General features: G+C 42.5%; 1 protein-coding gene across 3 annotated transcripts in view; it reads right to left on the bottom strand.

Moving 5' to 3' along the window:
* The window catches only part of DOCK3 (dedicator of cytokinesis 3), a 258008-nt gene that overhangs the window by 133485 nt on the left and 107698 nt on the right, over positions 1-16825 (bottom strand). The gene's annotated exons all lie outside the window — the stretch shown is intronic.

Below are 16825 nucleotides of genomic sequence, written 5' to 3'. Positions count from 1 at the left end.
CAACTGACAGTAACACACACACACCCAACATCAATAAACACAAGCACAAAACCAGCAGCATTGTACACACATATACAACCAGCCCCAAACCACAGCCATATGTACGCAATCAATATCAGGCTTTGTTCACACTGTGTATTTTTTCTGCATTTTTAATGTATGATTTTGGCAAAATGGCAGCAAAAACTGCAATATTTTAAAGCCATTTGCTGTAAAACATTAATTTCGTCATCATTGCGAGAAAAACAGATCAAATGCAGAAAAATTGCTTCAATGCATTCAATACAAACACAGCCAGCAATTCACAAACATTTACACACACAACTAACAGCAGCACAAACACAACCAACAGCAGCACAAACACAATCAGCAGCAACACACACATATACACAATGAGCAGCAACACACACGCATACAAATACATAAAACCAGCCAGCCCCAACACATAATTAACATGCACACACATACACAACCAGCAACAAAACACACAGTTTATATATATATATATATATATATATATATATATATGACACTAATTAATCTCAAATGGAGTACTGCTGTTTTTGTTTTCTTGATATTGTGGAGCCCCTGACCAGGACTCTGTAGCCTGCAAACCGGCACATATAATAGGAGTACTGCTTTCCTTTGGACATATATATACACAGAAAAAGCAGTAACACACACACACACACAACCAGCAGCAAAAGATCATCGACATTTACATAACCAGCAGCAACACATACAAAAAACCGAGCCCAACACACACAATCAGCATCATACAAAACCAGAAGCAGCGCACACCTATAAACAACTAGCAGCAAAACACACATACTTAAAATTCAACCAGTAGCAATGCACACAAACAGCATGCATACAACTAGCAGCAATCCACCAACAAAACAACCATCACCATACACAATGTTTAATACCATGCATAATATTTGTGCCATTAAAGTATGTTCAGCAAAGAAAAAACCCTGGCAGAGGACTGGGCTAGAAGTGAGGGGAGAAGATGTCACTTGCTCAGTGCAAAGCAGTCTGTGCCCTAAGTCATTTAGGTTCATAAGAGCAACCTGGGAGCCCTCCTTTAGGCCCGACGCACATGACAGACTTTCCGTTGAAAAACCCATCACGTATTCCATCACATATCCCTATTACAAATCTGAGGGCATATCATTGGCGTTCTCATGTGAATTGTCACTCTGTATTTTGCCATGGTTTTGGACTAATCTGCATCCTGACTTCCAGATGAAGTTTCTGCTTGAAATCTATACCATTTTTTCCCCCAAATGCAGATCTGCAAATCCCTTTTGGAAAAATTCTAGCTGCATAAGCTTTGGAAGCAGAATCACGTGGATTTCAGGCATGAGCCTGAGTAGAGGAGGTGGTTGAGGTGCTGGGTAGAAGGCGCAAGGTCTGATCGGTAAGGGACACAGTGGCCTAGATTTATCAATGCTGGTTAAAAGCTAGACAGCATAAATTGTCTAATGCTTTGTTCACATTTGCGCCAGAGACATCAGCTGGCTTAATTTCTTCACTGCGAAATAGAATCTGTGACGGAGGCCCCAAACAGGGCCTAAATACAAATGAAAACCTAGCCTTAGGCTAGGTTCATACTGTTAGTGCTCCTGTTCGTTGTATCCTTCGGCATCCCGCCGAACGGGTAATGGGAGTAGCGGACCCTATTGATTTCAACAAACGAATGGGGTCACATATTGACTCAGTTTGAGACGTATGCACAATTTTAACCAGACACAAAAGCGCAGCAGCCAGTCCCTAACTAGGTAACTTTGTACGGTCTTTGAAATCAATGTTGTCCGCTGCTTCTGGTAACACTATAAAAATTGGCATCCTGTTTTCGGCGGGATTCTGATGGATACGACAAACGGGTGCACTAACGATGTATGAACCTAGCCTTAAACTGATTACACATGGCAGTATTTTGCATCAGTATTTGTTTAATTATGTTATTTTAAATTTTATGAAGACTCCAAATATGAACAAGTAAGGGGGCCTTGGGAGGCAGTCCCAGAAGTAATAAGGTTTGATATATTGTCAGCACTATTAAGCACCTGAATACTTTGAATTGCACCTGGCACTGTTCTTCTCTTTGTCAGACTTTGTACTTTTTTAGTTCTAGAATGGTCTTGCTTGGTCTTTTCTTTTCTTTGTAGGACTGTGGTGATACTATTTTCTTTTTTCTTGGTCACATTAATTGTGCATATCTGCAGAGGGGTGGGTAGGGAGATTTCATTTGTATGAAATATTGGGTTTTTTACTTACAAACACTGACTTACCAAAAGCGTGCGTAATTGTCCGAACTATAAAATATAACATTATTTATCCCGTACGGTAAATTGCATAAAATTTGCGTAGAATTGCATTTTTGATCTCGTCAAATGCCAGAAAAAATTAAGTAAAAAACTTGTAAAAGGCCCCTAATGGGACTAGTTAAAAAATTATGTTTAATAAATTGTAAAAAAAAATCCCTCCCCCATCACATATAAAATACATTTTAGTGTTAAACATGAAATAATTTAATTAAACCTATACATATTTGGTATCGCCACGCTCCGTAATGACCTGAACTATAACAATATTTAATTATGAAAATAATGAATTGCCAAAAATTATTAAAAAAAGAGATCAAAAAGTCGTATGTACATATGAGTTTTTGATCTTTTTTTTTTTTTTTTAATAATTTTTGGCAATTAATTATTTAAATAATTAAATATTGTTATAGTTCAGGTCATTACAGAGCGTGGCGATACTAAATGTCAGTGAAAACTATGGGAGAGCACTCTGGTTGCTATGGGCAACTGCAACACTCTTTCATGTGTGAATCTACCCTGAAGCTGGTTTCACACGCAGTATTTTGGGCTTCATTTTGGTCAAGAGTGTTACTGCTGACCAAAATTTTAAACCAACTAGAACCAACACAGAAAAAGTATAATCGAAAGATTTGTACCCACTCCTGGTTTTGATAATCAGACTGACCAAAATAAGGCCTAAAGCTGAATCCAGGATGAGGCAAATGTATCCTATGGCTCAAGCTGTTTGATGAATTTGCAGTAATTTAAGGCTAGGCCCACACTGAGTTTTGCCTGTCATTAGACGTATCCATCAACATCCCGCTGCCGTCCATTACACATATACTGTACATCAGCATCCCATTTTCAGCAGAATGCCAATGTATAAGTCTAACAAGAGGTGAAATACAGTGTGGACCTAGCCTTAAATCTATCACATCCCCCATCCCAATACAACCAGCCCCCAACAGGAAGTGCAATCAGTGCCTAAAGCACATGATAAATATGTCTTACATGTGCCACACTGCACCAAGATGCACCAAAGTTTGGCACAATCTAAGCCAACCTGAGGAAAATGTTCAATCTGGGTATGTGTTAGTTGGAAGCTCGATGACCCGGATCTTTATTTTCAACTTCTTTACACTGTACTGTGCAGTGCTTCCCCATGCAGTTATGAACCTAGTCCACTGTGTTGGATTGGAATTTCTTTAAGTGCCAACCATCTTAATCCAAGAGATGGTGGGGAAGATTTATCAAAACCTATGGAGAGGCAAAGTTGCCCAGTTTCCCATAGCAACCAATCAGCTTGCTTCTTACATTATTAACAAGGTCTATCAAAATGAAAGGAGCAATCTGATTGGTTGCTTTATGCAACTGGACAACTTTGCTTTTCCAAAGGTTTTGATAAATCTCCCCTGGTGATATCCATGACCTAACTTACCAACAAAATTCTCACACAAACACTAAGGCTGGAATTCCACTTGTATTGTTTTGGGGGAAAATATCAAGAAAAACGCCAATTCTGCCGCATGGTGTTTTTTCGGCCAAAAAACGCTGCGGCCAGGTGTTAGCTGTAAATCAATGAAAAAACGCAAAATTCTTTTTCCACTTTGCGTTTTTCAGTTTGGCGTATTTTTTTTATTCTTTTGGTGTTTTTTCACTCTTTTTCAGCTCCTTGGTGGTTTTGCAAAATCGCAGCACGTTGAGCTTATAGTGTTTTTTTCCCTGAAATCGTGGCGTTTTTCTCCCAGAAGCCTATGGGAGTAAAAAAAATGCCAAGAAAAACGCCATGTGGGTTTTAACTTTGGCGTTTTTGCAGGCGGTTTTTATTCTTTTTGGGACTTTAGCGATCCAAAAAAGTGATGGAGATACCTTTTTTAATAAAATTTCATAGGGTACATAAAAAAAAAAAGATACAGTAGTGATGGAAAAAAATAGTATTTAATGAAATTTATCTTTTTTATAACATTTTTAATAATTTTTAGACATGGATTAATTTATGTGGGCAGGCAGGTCATTAAAATGTAGCCAACAATAATAAAAATGTAGTGTGTGTGTGTGTGTTTTTCACTTTTTATTCTTAATTTTAAATTAAATTTTTTTAGGTAGTACTACTACTCCCAGCATAGAACACACTGTTCCATGATGGGAGTAGTAGTACCTGTACTAATTGACAGATTGCCCAGGTCCTTTGCGATCCTTATGTATAATTTATAGATGCGGCTGGCCGCTCTTCTATGGTCCCCTGCACTGCCATATAGATACACCTATTCATATTTCCTGCAGAGAGCTGTGATTGGCCAGAGGGTTCCAGTCTCTGTGGGAAATATGAATATGTGTATATATAGTCAGTGCAGGGGACCATAGAAGAGCTGCCGGCCGCCCGAATCTATACATTATACTGGAGGATCACAGCGGGTGTCAGGAGTGACATCAGCTGTGATCTTTCCTTAACTGCAAGTACTACTACTCCCAACATGGAGCACACTCGGCTTCATGCTGGGAGCTGTAGTACCTGCATTAATAGACAGATCGCAACAATCTGTCTATTAATGCAGGTACTACAGCTCCCAGCATGGAGCAGAGTGTGCTTCATGTTGGGAGTAGTAGTACTTGCAGTTAAGGACAGATCACAGCGGATGTCACTCCTGACACCCGATGCGATCGTCCTATCTATTATCCGAAAAGATGTGGAGCGGCTTTCTCCTGCGCTCCGCATCTCTGCACTATTCTCCGGCCAGTGATATGAATATAACATCACTGCTAATAATCATATTTACCGCTGTGATTGGCTGCGATAAGCTGTGATTGGCTGCAACTATCCGGCCAATCACCACTCTGGGCGGAAAATATGAATGAGTGACGTTCTATTCACATCACGGCCGGCCGGAGTACAGAGCAGAGATGCGAGCGCTGTATAGAGCCGCTCCGCATCTCTGCTATATTATGGACGATCGCATTGGGCAATATGTCTATTAGTACAGGTACTACTGCTCCCCTCATGGAACAGTCTGTTCCATGCTGGGAGTAGTAGTACTACCTAAAAAATTAAAAAAAAAAAAAAAAAAGAGAAAAAAAAGTGAAACACACACACACACTTTATTAAAAATGTATTTTAAATAAATGTTTTCCCATCCCTACTGCATCCTTTTTTTTTTTTTTTTCTTCCTATAAAGGGTTATGAGCCCATATTTAACATGACCTGACTGGCATATGAATCACAGTATTTTGTAGTTACAGTCCCCATGTTCACACTGAATTATCCTCTGACTAATGACTGATTAATTCTACTGACATTCTATTCATGAAGCAGGATGATGAGAGCTGTAGATTCCTACCATGCTGCGGTAAAAGGTATTATATGGGAGCACAAAGGTAAAAATTAGGCTAGGTTCATGCTGCGTTTAGTGCTCCTGTTACAGGTATCCGTTCGCATCATGCAGAGAATGGGATGCTGCCATATACTGTGGCAGAGAGCAGAGGATGCCATGCATTTCTATAGCTAAAACTGACTTACCTTTTGACTCCATTCGGGACATATACACTATTTTAAGAGGACTGGACAACACATCAAACCACACTTCTGAGTTCCCTAAAAATAGCGTCCACCTAGTGACTCTGTCCGGGCCGTGTACGCTATTTTAAGAAGAAGTGTGATTAGATGCATTGTCCAGTCCGCTTAACCCCTTAAGGACTTAGGACGTATGAGTACGTCCTAAGTCCGGTCCCTGTCTATAACGCGGGGTCCCGGCGGGACCCCGCGTCATAGCGGGATGGTCCCGGCGCCTATTCACAGCCGGGACCCGCGGCTAATAGCGCGCGGCCGCGATCGTTCGGCCACGCGCTATTAACCCTTCCGATGCGGCGCTCAAAGCTAAGCACCGCATCGAAAATTAAAGTAAATGCTTCCCGGCTGCTCAGTCGGGCTGATCGGGGTCATCGCGATAAAATCGCGATGCCCCGATCAGCTACCCGGAGAGAAGAAGCTCCCTACCTACTTCCGTCGGTGTCCGGGCTCCGATTGATTGCTCCATGCCTGAGTTACAGGCTGGAGCAATCAACCACCGATTACACAGCTTGTTGCCATGCAACGGCATGGCAACAATCTGTGTATGCAATCATCCATTGCAAGCTCATAGGTCCCTATAGGAGCTATGAGCTCGCAAAAAAAAAAAAAAAAGTGTAAAAAAAAAGGTAACCCTTTCTGGTATTCCCTTCTGAATTAAAAGTTTAAATCACCCGGCATTTCCTAGTAACAAAATAAAACAGTGTAAATAAAAATAAACATATGTGGTATCAACACGTGTGGAAATGTCCGAATTATAAAAATATACCACTTTTAAAACCGCACGTTCAATGGCGTACGAGCAAAGAAATTCCAAATTGCAAAATAGTGCATTTTTGATCACTTTTTATACCACAAAAAAGTGAATAAAAAGTGAACAAAAAGTCTGCTCAGAACAAAAATGGTACCGCTAAAAACTTCAGATCACGGTGCAAAAAATTAGCCCTCATAGCGCCCTGAACACGGAAAAATAAAAAAGTTATAGGGCTCAGAAAATGACAATTTTAAACGTATACATTTTCCTGCATGTATTTATGATTTTTTTCTGAAGTATGACAAAATCAAACCTATACAAGTAGGGTATCATTTTAATCGTATGGACCTACAGAATAAAGATAAGGTATAATTTTTACCGAAAAATGGACTGTGTAGAAACGGAAGCCCCCAAAATTTACAAAATGCCCTTTTTTCTTCAAGTTTGACGCACAATGAATTTTTTTTCCGTTTCGCCATGGATTTTTCGGTAAAATGACTGTCACTGTAAAGTAGAATTGGTGGCTCAAAAAATAAGCCATAATACAGATTTTTAGGTGCAAAATTGAAAGGGTTATGATTTTTTAAAGGCAAGGAGGAAAAAACGAAAATGCAAAAACGTGAAATCGCTCAGTCCTTAAGGGGTTAAAATAGTGTATATGTCCCAAATGGAGTCACTAGGTGAGTCAATCCAGGCCACTGAAATGAATGGCACCTGTGCTCTCTGCCACAGTATAACACCGGGAATGAGATGCCAACAGATACCTGTGACGGAAGAACTAAACACAGTATAAACCTTGCTTTACAATGCTACACTTGTCATCTATGGGGAACAGTGTATGGGCAGGGACTTTACAGTCAGATTGCTTAGTCCCTTTTCCCGAACAACACAAGTTCCATTGTTTCCTGTAGAGTTTTTTCCAACCAGTCTACATTCAGGTGTAACAAAATTACAAATCCCTGCACTTAGAGACAGCATAGGCACTCCAGGCATGCTGGAAGTTGTAGTTTTGCAACAGCTGGAGGCACACTGGTAGGGAAACACTACTGTACAGGAAAGAAAACCCTGACATTTGTCTCTAAAAAGCCATCATGGTGGGATAAGTGCTCCTGTAACCCCATACAGAGAATCCTGAGTGCAACTAACACCACGTCATCACTTTTTACCTGCACTTTATGGAATATCTACAAGTCAACCAGCATTTCCAGCATCCTAAATGACAAATCTGTTAGTAAATATGCTGATATGGGAGGCAAGGATGATGTGCTTTATGATAGGGTATCTTAGCTGTTCAGGAATCTAGTAAAGTTTGGTGAAAACCCCTAAGAGAGCTATAATTGCAGCCATACTGGTTGTCACCTAGCTATGGAGTCAGACATCAGCAGGACAAATAGAAGACGTGGCTCCCCCTAATTTCACATCTTTTAGCTGGTAGGATTCACCAAGTCAAGGTGAGTGTCTTATAAATGTGGCTGGCATACTGCCAAGAGTGTAAATGCCTGGCGCTCATGAAATATGCATGTTACAGGGCTGCCTTACTAACAGTGTGGCCAGAAGAACATGAATATTTTATACACACCTTGGTGGAGAACGTCTGCCCCATGTGCAGCTACACAGGACTGCCTGGAGCCTGCTCTCTAGAAAAAAATTGTAGTGATTCCTCAACTTACAATAGGCTCAACATACAATAGTTTCAACATACAATGGTCTTTTCTGGACCATTGTAAATGGAAACCAGACTCAACATACAATGCTACGGACAGTTCAGATCTGTGAAACATGTCAATGGCTGGAAGAACTGACCAATCAGAATGGGCATTTCACTGGTAAAACACCTGTATTACTGAAGCGTATGCACTGAATTCCTGTCTGGTAGCGCCCCCTACAGTACAGGGAGGTATTACATGTTCTGTGCAACTCAACCTGTACCACGGCTAGCTGCTCCTTTGGACACAAAATAAGGGCGGCTCCATGTTACTTTTTTAGGACAGTAAGAGACATGTATCAATAATGGTATAGCAATGTGTGATTTTATGAATGTTTTTTTGCGACAAATGGTGCATTTTTGCGCCGGATTTATCATTTGTCGCAAACCACTTGTTAAATTTGGCGCAATTGATGTGCCTATAAAATGCGCAGAATCCTGCCCCAGAATTCCAGGCAACATTTTCTGGCTGTGTTGTAGCAGCTGAAACTTGTTAATTCTCCACTTGGATTTTTCCCTGCTTCACAAACGTAAATCTAACCCAGTTAGTTCCTTTTTCCAACTTAAAAATCTGTTCCTAGGGTTGATAAATGTTTGACTTGAATAAGGCTAAGTTTCCACTTGTTTTTTTTTCTGGCAGTTTTTGGAAAACTGCCACTGCAGTTTTTGAGCCAAAGTCAGAAGTGGATCCATAAGGGAGGAGAAGTATAAGTCCTTCCTTTATATGTCCTATTCCTTATGGATCCACTTCTGACTTTGGCTCAAAAACTGCAGTGGCAGATATCCAAAAACTGCCAGAAAAAAAACCAAGTGGAATCCTAGCCTTAATGTTTCTTTTTACCTTAGCTTAACAGCATTTTTTTTTTTTTTTTTTTTTGCTTTGTGGTCCTTTTAAACAAGCTCTTTTTTTTCTCTTTACATGGGTTAAGGTTTTTGTTTTGTTTGTGAACTTGAAAACAGCCACATACTAAGACATTGGTAAGCCACTTTGTTTGGCCTGTGTTCTACCTTGTAATGTTGTTTAGCTACTTTCTGTGTCAATTTTTTCTTGTTGCAAGTTTGCGACCTAACGGGCATGATTGCGCCCGAAAATGCACCAAAACAAAAGTCGCAAATGATGAATTTCATACCAAGGCATGATTTTAACAGAAATTACGACTAACAAAGTAAAATCAGTGATTTTGTTCTAAACCATTTGGCGCAAACATTTGTCACAAAAAATGACATAAAGGAAAAATTGCGACAAATCACAGACAAAAAAACCAGGGTAAAAAGCTGCGTACATACCCCCCCACTGTGTGTACTGTACAGGACCCTGAAGAAGCTACTGTCGTCTACATAGACAGTGATTACAGCTCCCAGAAGATCTTTCTTACTTTTATATGTCAGAACTTGCTTTATCTGTTAGGGATGTAAGAAAAAATCGATTTGCGCGATTATTGCGATTTTTCACTTGCCGATACTGAATCGATTCAAAATATTTTTGAATCGATTCTTTTAGTGATATGGAATTTGTATCTCCTGATGCCCGGAACAGCATGTCCCGGGCATCAGGAGATACAAGTTCCACATTTTGTCAGCCGGATCTGACGCGGCGTCGCTCTGGGTGTATGGAGTGGGCTCCAACTCGTGCCCGCTCCATACTCTGCGGCCCCCGGCTGATTTCAGTAGCCGGGGGCCGCTGATGCATCACCGCTGCTAATATCCAGCATGCGGTGCTCTGCAGTCTGTATGGAGCGGGCTCCACACTCGTGCCCGCTCCATACTCTGCTGCCCCCGGCTGTTCTCAGTAACCGGGGGCCGCCGCTAATAGCCAGCATTCGGCGATCGCCGCGGCTGGCTATTAACCCTTTAGATCGCCGCTGTCAAAGCTGACAGCGGCGTCTAAAGGGATCTGTGAATGCTCCCTGGTGGGCTAGTGGGGTGGATCGCCCCCCCCCCCCCCCCCGCAGCGTAATCACGGGCGGGCTATCCACTGTGGAGGTAGCGGAGGGCTTACCTCTGCTTCCCTGCTCTCTGTGGCTCTGTCATTGATAGATCCTGGCTGGACCAGGCTCTATCAATGGATCACAGATCAATGAAGTTCAATAGAACTATTTTCATCTGTCTGAGGAATCTAATGATTCCTTAAAGACTAATAAAGTGTATAAAAAAATTAAATAAAAATAAAGTTTTAATAAAAGTGTAAAAGACATTGTTTTTTAGACAGAATTGGGATATATCCGGATGTATCGTCACCTAGACGGTATCGCGATATATATCGGGATATATCGAATTGCCACACTGGTATCCCGATTCGAATCGTATCGCCAAATTCTTGGCGATTCACACCCCTATTATCTGTATTAGTTATCTACTTATTTTCTTTTTTAAACTTCACTTTTTCCTATTTTTGGATGACATTTTGGTGCCTCTAGAACCAATTACCAGGTTTCCATAGAGATATTGTCTTAACATACAATGGTTTCAATATACAATGGTTTCAACATAAAATGGTCGTCCAGGAATCAATTAATATTGTATCTTGAGGGACCACTGTATATTAATAAAGGGGGCGGAGGTGACACTTTCACAGATATACAGAGTCTTCCTCTCTCCACAGGCATCGCACTGTCAGACTGATCACCAACATGACCTCATTCTATGGCAGCTGTTTATCCTGCAGGGACTGAAAATGTCATAGACTGGATCAACGTAAAAAAAAAGTCTTTAACGTTCCACTTGCTGCATAAGGATATGCCAAGACTAGGGCACTTTTCTATCGGTTACTGAAGAGGCAACAAATGGGCAGCTGACAAACAACTTATTATAGGTTAAACCTACATATTGTCCTAGATTTATAAATCTGTCCAAAAAGACAAAAACTTAACTGATTTTGCCCGTAGCAACCAATCACAGCTCAGCTTTCATATCTTAAAGAGCTCTGGTAAAATAAAAGCTGAGCTGTGATTGGTCGCTATGGGCAGATCACAACAGGTTTTTCTTGGACAGATTGTGTTACATAACTTTGTAAACTTTCACACTTCGCACTCAGGCCGCACGCACCAGCCGCAAGCGCATTGTCCTTGTGTCCCCAGCTGCCGGCGGGGCTGGGATTCACACCCGCATGCAAGTCCCAGCCCGTCACTCAACACGCTCTGCTGCTGCCTCCTCCACTGTGTCTCAGCTCCGGCACACGTGCCCCTGTCTCTTAGGGGGTGCGCGTGCCGGAGCTCTGAAATTTAAAGGGCCAATATGCCCATAATTGTACACCTGATACTACTCTATAAAGTCCCTGCACCTCCCACACTTCCCTGCCCGATCTTCAGTGCCCCTAGCCTGAGATTATAAGGGGTATTCCAGGGAAAACTTTTTTTTATATATCAACTGGCTCCAGAAAGTTAAACAGATTTGTAAATTAAAATCAAGGGCAGTGCAGCTCAATCAATGACTAGCCTGACGTTAACTGGTGAGGTCTGATTACCCCAAGACCAAGAAATATATAGAAAAATATAATGAAGAAATGATATGACCAGTCCTCAAGGATAGTGAAATAAGAAAAAATAAGTAAAAAGGGGAAAGAGCAAAAAGATGGAGATAAAAGATATAGAAAAATTGACAGATGGTAGGTCACAAATAAAAGTAAGAGATAAATGGAGATGAAACTAATAATAACTAAAGTAATCCTATCTTGATTATTGTTATAATAAAAATACCTGCAAAATATAACTTAAACAATAATGTGCATTTATTGAGTAAAATGATATTAAAACACCTGGGCAGGGCCCTTGCCCAGGTATTAGAAAAAATGTGCTTATTAAAAAATAAATTAAAAAAATATAGATTGCCAACCTTCTTATAAAAATAAATATGTAAATGTTCATAAAATATTTTGTATCGGATAGCAGCCAATGTCCAAAGTCAATATAATAGTTCTAATCTAGTTTAGCAGCCACAGTGGTTAGAATTGTTCATCACATAAAGCCAATGTACTGTATTGGTAGCAAAGTAGATACAAAGTGTCTGTTAAATGTAGCAGATGAGATGAGAGATACAGTTAAAACTTCCACTTCACTTCACAGAGAGCCGGTTAGTGTGAATAAGAACGATAACAATATTTGGACATTCAGAGCGGTACCTTGTTTGCAGTCTTCACCGTATTGCACGGCAGCTTACCGTCTCCGGAGTGGCAGACTCCTGGAGACTGTAATGAATCAGCGCCCGCATGGACTAGAACGAGGGCAACCACCAACCTTCCTCCGGGAAGGCGTTTGGGAAGGTAGGTTGGTCCCAAATGATGAGATGTTGTCCTCTGTAATGCAGAAAGCCGGCATCCAATATGAAGCGGTGGGTGAGTGAAGTTTTGCTGGGCACTATTAGCCCGTCGGCCTAAGGAGCAGCAATCAGCTGTAAGCCGGCGTCCTCGTGGTGTGAATAGCGCGCTATTCAATAGTGGGCCACGGGTCTGGGTACTGCAGCGCTGGCAAGGCGGTATCGGCTGACTTAGTGGCTCATATAAGCAAAAGATGGTTGTGGCAATACTTAAAGATTGAGGCTAGCCTGTTGCCAGACAGAAAACAACAACTCAACTTCAGCAGCTGATAATTATTGAAAGGATTAAGATTTTTTTAATAGAAGTAATTTACAAATCTGTATAACTTTCTGGAGCCAGTTGATATATAAAAAAAAAAAAGTTTTTTCCTGGAATACCCCTTTAAGCATACTGTATTGCCTGTTTCCCTCACCCGTGTATCCAGACCTTCCTGCTACGTTATTTGACTTTGCACCTTTGCCGCCTGCCTTGAATTTCTGCTACGTTTGACAACGCTACTGCCTTATCCTCCTGTACCTCGCCTTGCCCAGCTACCTGTGTCGCCTACCGCAGCAAGCCCCTCCTGTATTGCGGCGGGCTCTGGTGAAGACCGGCGCCACCTTAGACTCCGCTCCCCGATACAGTCTGTGTCATCAGCCACACAGGTTAGAGGATCCACATCCAGCTCCCTAACATAAATAATTTGCTGGTCTTGTGGTTAACACTCCTGGCATCACAAACTTTAGTCACGGACATAACACCCATAGTCTACCAACACGCCACCTCTTAGTCTCCACATACGCAGTGGATCTGCAGCACTATACATGTCTGGCAAGTGTTTGTTCATTGTTATTGTTATGTTATGCACTCCGGCCGCACACGCTAGCCGTGAGCGCATGGTCCGATTATCTGCTGCTGCCGACGGGGCTGGGACTCGCATCGCTGGAATCGCTGGAAGCGCCCGCATGCAAGCCCCAGTCTGTCACTCACCGGGTTTTTCTTCTGTTCCGCCTCTGCCTCTCTGCTCTGGCGTGTGTGTCCCTGTCCCCTAGGGTGCGCACGCGCTGGAGCTTTAAGATTTAAAGGGCCAGTGCGCTCATTAGTGTAATTCCCCTGTGGCTCATTGATATATTCCTCCACCATCCTCAGTTTCCTGCCGGATCTTCGTTGCCTTGAGCCTGAGAGAAAGCATTCCTGTTATTGCCTTGCTGTGTACCTGATCCTTTGCTCTGTGACCTGAATTTGCTCCTTGCCACCTGACCATTTGCTACGTTCCTGACTACGCTACTGTGCCGCCTGCCTTGATCTTCTGCTATCCTGACTACGAGCTGCCTTATCCCTCCTGTGCCTCGCATCTCCTCAGCCGCCTGTGTGGTCGAGCCATGTCAGGGGTTGCGACCTGGGTGCTGCCTGCCGCAGCAAGTTCATCCCGCTTTGCGGCGGGCTCTGGTGAAAACCAGCGCCACCTTAGACTCCGCTCCCTGGTACGGTCCGAGTCATCTGCCACACAGGTCCAGTGGATCTACATCCATGGGGGTTCCTGTCTTTTAAAACGTGAGTGTTACAGTTAAGTTTTTCGCCCTTTCAGTAGCTCTGGTCATTTTTCCTTTGACTTCTCTTTGCTGTGTTTATCATATTTTTTGCAGTACTTATTAAGTCTGTGAATATAATAAAGATTGAGGGGGGCATTTATCATGGAATTTACAGCATTTTTTTGTTTAATCAAGTCTCAACTGCAACTTGTGTTTTTCTTATGTGCTCCAATTTCATCAACCCCGTGTTAGTATGATAAATATGTAGCACATAAGCAAAACTAAAGCAAAAATAAATAAAAATTACTTAAAACTCACTGGTAAATGTCACCGTGTCTTTTTTGTAATTTGTTGTTGGTGCCTTCTGTTTTTGGGGTTCATGTTATTTTTGGGCCCAGCAACCCATTGTGTATTTTGGTTGGCATTAAGAATTTATATCAGCTCTAGTTACAACCAAAGCTGCATTCTCTATTCTACTGTAATGTGTTATACTCTAGTCATAACCAGAGCTCCATTTACACTACTGTTCATAGATCAATGTTAGCATGTGGATTTTGATAAAGATTTAAAAAAGGGTTGGAAAAATCCATGTGGATGTAACCTTGACACAGTACAACCTACCTAAACATTGTTGCAAGCCAAATTCAGCCCTTCATGGCCGTGGTATTCCCTAATGGAAGCGGCCCCTTTCAGCAGGACAAGGCACCTCTGTACAGGAATGATTTGAGGAACATGACAAATAGGCCAATGTGTTAAGATTATGTTACTAAACCCCGACCCTTAAGAAAATGGGTGATCCCCAGATTAGCGTTGATGCAAACACTGTATACGGCGCCATTCTCTGAAATTCACAGTCCCAGGTGTGGTGGGCTTCATGTTTAAGTTTCGCCTAAGGCCTCACAAAGTCTAGAGCCGCCTCTGAATGTGAGAGTATACAGTATGTGTGTATTGGGGGCTGTATATGTGTGTATTGGGGGCTGTATATGTGTGTATTGGAAGTTGTATATGTGTGTATTGGGAGCTGTATATGTGTGTATTGGGGGCTGTATATGGGTGCATTGGGGGCTGTATATTTGTGTATTTGGCCTGTGTATGTGTGTATCAAGGGCTTTGTATGTGTGTATTAGGGCTGTGTATGTGCTTATCGGGGGGCTGTATTTATTGGGGGATATGTGTGTATTGGGGACTGTGTATGTTTATTGGGGGATATGTGTGTATTGGGAGCTGTATATATGTGTATTGGGGGCTGTATATGTGTGTATTGGGAGCTGTATATATGTATATTGGGGGCTGTATATGTGTGTATTGGAGGCTGTGTATTGGGCCTGTGTATGTGTGTATTGGGGCTGTGCAAGTGTGTGTATGAGGGCTGTGTATGTGTGTGTATGGGGGCTGTGTATATGCGTATCTGAGGCTGTGTATGTGTGTATCGAGGGCTGCGAATGTGCGTATCGGGGGCTGTTAATGTACTTATCGGGGGTTGTGTATGTGCGTTTTGGGGGCACTGTATGTGTGTATCGGGGGCTCTGTATGTGCGTATCAGGGACTCTGTATGAGCGTATCGGGGCTGTGTGCATGTGTGGAGGTGCACAAAGTGGGCACAATTACTATGTGAGGCAATATTTATGGGGAGTTTGGTGGGGGTGGTGCTTGAGAAAGAAGCCTAAAATGTGTGTCCGTTAGATTCCGTCATAGCTAGGAGAAGTCTTTGTGGAGGTCCGAGCCAAATGGAGAAGTAAAGAAAAAGTGAACAACTCCGATCAGAGAAGAAGTCATTTTGGGGTCTGCATTTTGCAGTGGGATGTGTGCAGGGCTGTGGAGTCGGAGTCGAGGAGTCGGACGAAATTTTGGGTACCTGGAGTCGGGGTCGGCAAACAATGCATCAACTCCGAATTCTCTACTTTAAGAATAAAGACCAATGCATGCAGTGCCTCACGTAACCGCAAAACGAACACGTTAAGTGACCGTGAAGAAGCATGCTTTTCATGTGCCTTACTATATTGCACACAACGCATAATTAGGAGCGGCAATATATATACTTTCCATAGTGTTGTGTTCTGCTGTTACAGGGAACCCATGGGTAACCTAGCCCCTCACTGATAAGGGGTTAAGGAAATATGTTTTTTGCAGGACTAGAGACACTTGTATAAGTGAAGGGTCCAAAGGATAGGGGATAAGATGTCAGATCGCCGGGGTCCCGCTGCTGGGGACCCCCGGGATTGCTGCTGCGGCACCGCGCTATCATTACTGCACAGAGCGAGTTCGCTCTGTGCATAATGACGGGCGATACAGGGGTTGGAGCACCGTTACGTCATGGCTCTGCCCCTCGTGATGTCACGGCCAGCCCCCTCAATACAAGTCTATGGGAGGGGGCGTGGCGGTCTTCACGCCCCCTGCCATAGACTTGCATTAAGGGGGCGGGCCATGATGTCACGAGGGGCGGAGCTATGACATTACGCTGCTCCGTCCACTGTATCGCTCTGTATCCATCCCCCGAACTCGCTCTGTGTAGTAATGAAAGCGCGGTGCCGCAGCAGCGATCTCGGGGGTCGCCAGCAGCGGGACCCCGGGGATAAGATGTCTAGGGGCGGAGTACCCCTTTAAACTTTAAACATGACTATGGGATTCTACTAGGGAAATCATGTTTTATAATAAATGCCCCTTACTTG

Source organism: Hyla sarda, chromosome 6 (genome assembly GCF_029499605.1).
Source record: "Hyla sarda isolate aHylSar1 chromosome 6, aHylSar1.hap1, whole genome shotgun sequence".
NCBI lineage: Eukaryota > Metazoa > Chordata > Amphibia > Anura > Hylidae > Hyla > Hyla sarda.
This window is presented reverse-complemented; position numbering and strand designations above follow the sequence as displayed.